General features: G+C 39.1%; 1 non-coding gene across 1 annotated transcript; it reads left to right on the top strand.

Annotated features, from left to right (window-relative positions):
• The first annotated feature begins 2032 nt into the window (after nucleotides 1-2032).
• trnah-gug (transfer RNA histidin (anticodon GUG)) lies at nucleotides 2033-2104 on the top strand. The gene has a single exon. It is a non-coding gene; the product is annotated as a tRNA-His (tRNA).
• Nucleotides 2105-4162: the final 2058 nt, after the last annotated feature.

Consider the following 4162-nt stretch of genomic DNA (forward strand, 5'->3'; position numbering starts at 1 on the left):
GTCCTTATGTTGTAGTCAGCATCTAGCTAGTGCTACAGAAGAAGAAGGTTTCAACATTTCTAGCTCAAAAACCATCAGCAAACACATAGACTGTCTGTGAGCAGTGTTATTGGCTAAAATAAGAGAGGTTAGGTTTAATGGTAAGGACTGCTTAGTGACACTAAGCTAAACTGCAGACTTAAAGATATATAATAATAAATAATGTCCTTTTTAATCACATAATGGACTTGTATATTATATATTGTGAATCTATACTAACTATATACTAACTTTGTGTTATTCAAATGTTCCATGAAAATACTGGGTAGTTTTGTGCAGGATAAAGAGGTTAGCTTGCATTAATGTGGTGAATTCACAGTAAAGCACTGTGCTGGACTGGAACACAGTGGCTGTGGTGGCCATTGTTGGGTTACATTGTGCAGTAGTGTAGCAGAGATTAATTTACATTTAAGATGATGGCGCTTAGATTCATTCACTGAACTCAGTTCACAATCCACAAAGTGCAACAGGTCAGCTGATCACAGCCTGTACACTAAGAAAACTTGGTGTGGAGGCTGTAGCTCATTAGAAATGATTGTGAACCGTTAGTATTTTCCCCATGCTGAGCCACAGCAGATCATACTGCTGTATCTCACTTTCACCCCTGACAGACAATATTTTTCTTTATTCTCTTACTGCTTGTGTCTGAAAAAACGGATTCTGGCTGAGTACATTCATTAGAATTAGATTTTAGTTTGGAATACCATTTATATTCTTGTGTACTAGGTTCAAGGTTCAAGGTTCTTTATTATTTGTCACATGCATAGTTATACAAGTATAACACACAGTGAAATGTAGCCTGACACGCTCCTCGACATGTGCAAAAATTGGGGGGGGTGTAGAGGAAGAACATTTTATATATATAGTATATACACTGGGTGAATGTGCAGTAGTAGCAGCAAGCAGGTGAATTCTGTACATTAATATGAATAGACATCTGACTATTTTACAGGATAGACAATATAAACATATTTAAAATTAAAGGAATTGAAATGTACATTGTGCCTTGGTTTAGTGTCTGGAAGAGTCCTGTCTCAGTCAATTATAGATGATGTGAGAGGGCGGGTGTGTGTGTTTAGGGCACGGATGGCTTGGGGATAGAAGCTCCTCTTGAGTCTCTCTGTCCTTGCCCGGAAGATGCGGAACCTTCTACCAGATTGCAGAAGTTGGAACAGTTTGTTGCCAGGATGGGACGGGTCCTTCAGTATCTGCGCTGCTCTAGTCTGGCATCTCCTGGTGTAGGTGTCCTGAAGCGGGGGGAGAGCAATCCTGCAGCAGCGTTCTGCTGTACGGATCACTCTCTGGAGAGCTTTCTGGTCCTTCACACAGCTGTTCCCAAACCACGATGTCATGTTCTGTGTGAGGATGCTCTCCACAGCGCCTGTGTAGAAAATCCTGAGGATCTTTTAGGATGTTAGGATACTAACATTATTTTTGAATTATATTAATATGGCAGAAATTCCAGTCACCTGTGCATAAAATAGATGGTAGAATTGTCCTTGAAGAAGCTACTTTTTAGTTTGAGTACATTGCAGCATGTACTTTTTCACTTTTACTTGAATAAAGAAGTTGAATCAGTACTCCAACTTTCAATTGAGTGTTTTTTAATACAAGTGTCTGTACTTCTTAAATACAGAATGTATGGAGTGGAGCGGACAGCAGACACGCTCGCTCTGCTCTATCATAAAACCAGCTTGAGACAAGGAAGAGCCTGCAGACAGAACGCAGCTCTTCCCCTGTCTCTACCTTTTCTGTATAAAACAGGTTAGTAGCGTGCTAACTAATTGCAATGCACATAAAAGGCCTAAAACCTTTTCTTGTGTGTTAGTCTGATGGACTGAACAAGAACTTTCCTGCCAGTTGTAGTGAGAGTTGTTTTCCACTTGCAGTACTGCGTATGTTTTATTTTGTGGCAAATGTAGCTCCTGGACACACCTTTAATCCTGAAGTCACTAAAAGTTTTATAAGTGCGTGACTGCGTCCCGGTTAGCTCGCCGTGATCGTATAGTGGTTAGTACTCTGCGTTGTGGCCGCAGCAACCCCGGTTCGAATCCGGGTCACGGCAGAGAGGTGCACCGTCATTGGGACATTTCATTTTACTGAATTTCTCGGAGAAACAAACCCAAGGGATTAATATAGTTCTATTTATCTATCTATCTGATTAACATGAGTTCTACGTAACCTAGATCTCACTCAGTATGCTTCTACATGTAAACAGAGTCTCGTATATTTGGAATTTTGGGAGATTGTGGAATATATTTCTTTATTATTTCCTGTTGTGATGTATTGTTGCACGTGTTACGATATAAAGAAAGGTTACAACGGTAATGCTTAGCAGGTTAATCGCAGTGTTAACGCTACTGCACAGACATATTTTTGAAGCTAGACAGCAGCAGAATTTAGTTACAGATTTGTTATAAATAAGAGGACCTATAAGGGATTTTTATTTTGTAGACTTATACATAAAAAACACAAGGCAACCAAGGGGATTTAAAATGTGAACCTTACTGAATGTGATCCTTTTGTTAGAAGAGGAATGTGTGGAGAAAAGATGAACGCATGTGTAAATGAACAGAAACCAAAGATGTAAACTTCTGTGTAGTAAACAGGCGAGGGAGAGCCTGCAGTCGAGCGCAACTCACGTCCTCTGTCTCTGCTTTTTATTGGAGCAAAATAGTCATTAGAGCCACTACTGAATCCCAGCTGCAATATTTAATGCAGCCACAGATGTTAGGCAGCGTTCTGCTGACTAACATGCAGCAGAACACTGCAGTATGTGTTCTGCGCCCGTTCCACCTGTCGGTCTGCAGGCACATCGCTATATATTTAGTTAATTCATGTTTTTCATTTAATTTTGCTGGGTTTTTTTTTTTTTTTTTTTTGGGGGGGGGGGGGGGGTTAACAATCACTCTCCATTTATACCATTTTAATCATGATGCGTATCTTTAAATAGCACGGCAAAGTGTAAATAGGGGAAATTACACAAAATACACTCAAATGAAGCATTCGTTCACTTTTGAAAATTTTAATATACTGTATCATTAGTGACACAGTGCGCACGGTTTTTCCTATTTTTTTTAAAAAAAGTAATTGACTGTACATACACCACATATTTTACTAGGTTTCAGTGATACACTCATGATTTTTGCATGGTCATATCAACATTAGATCTTTTATTGTGAGTCATCAGAACTTCTGAGTGAAACATGGAGTATCCCTCTGTAACCATGGTTATTCACTGTCAGGCTTGACATTACTCTGAGCAGCATACTTGATTTTATGAATCAACATTTGTGGGTTTGTGGTTATACTCACTCTCTCCCTTGTAGAATAACTTTGTTACAAGTAATACATTTGTTTTGCGATTAGGCTGACATGAGAAAACCGATGTGATGGAGTGTGAGAAGTGTGTCAGAGAAAGCAGCCCTAACTTCTAACAACTTAAAGTCAGTGTGGAAAAATAAAACAGTTACTTGTGTGGGACTGTAGCCTATAGGTTTATATTATTAACTGATAATTATAAGACAGGTAATGCAACAAGTATTATAGTGAATTAGTTTCTCCTGGGAGTAATTCATTAACATACTGCATTATTTTAAGAAAAGTATTCTGTGTAATATGTGCAATACATTATTTTTTGAGTAATCACCCAACACTGATCACAACAAAGAGGGGAAATACCTCCAACAGGCACAAACATTCCTAACACAGAGAGCTTGACCCTCTGCTCGGCCTCACCACCTCTAACAAGGTCTTTCTTTCACAAACACCACTCAAGATGGGTAGTTTTGTTTCCCCTGCGTCTAAATACCCAATGTTTTTTCTAAAAAGTTCACCATGGCAACTTGAAAGTATGTGAAATTATGTGTACAAGGCTGGTGTCTGCTCCTCTAAAGTGACAAAAAGCAAAAAAAAAGCAAAAAAAAAAGAAGCTTTTTCTGAACCAAAGTCTTCATTTGAGGCTCTTAATAAATTTCAGTTTTGTTTTCTGTGAATCTTCTGGACCTGAACTCAGACCTGTATCTCTGATCTTCTTGGCGTCTTCACTATCAGCTACGACAATGTGGAAGAGCTGATCCTGTTCTGCTAAGTTTAGCCCAGGTGGAAATGCTGCTGTGGGTGG

This window comes from Mchenga conophoros, linkage group LG7 (assembly GCF_057382185.1).
Source record: "Mchenga conophoros isolate Kocher_MC1m ecotype Shallow Benthic linkage group LG7, M_conophoros_male_GT1.1, whole genome shotgun sequence".
NCBI classification, from domain to species: domain Eukaryota; kingdom Metazoa; phylum Chordata; class Actinopteri; order Cichliformes; family Cichlidae; genus Mchenga; species Mchenga conophoros.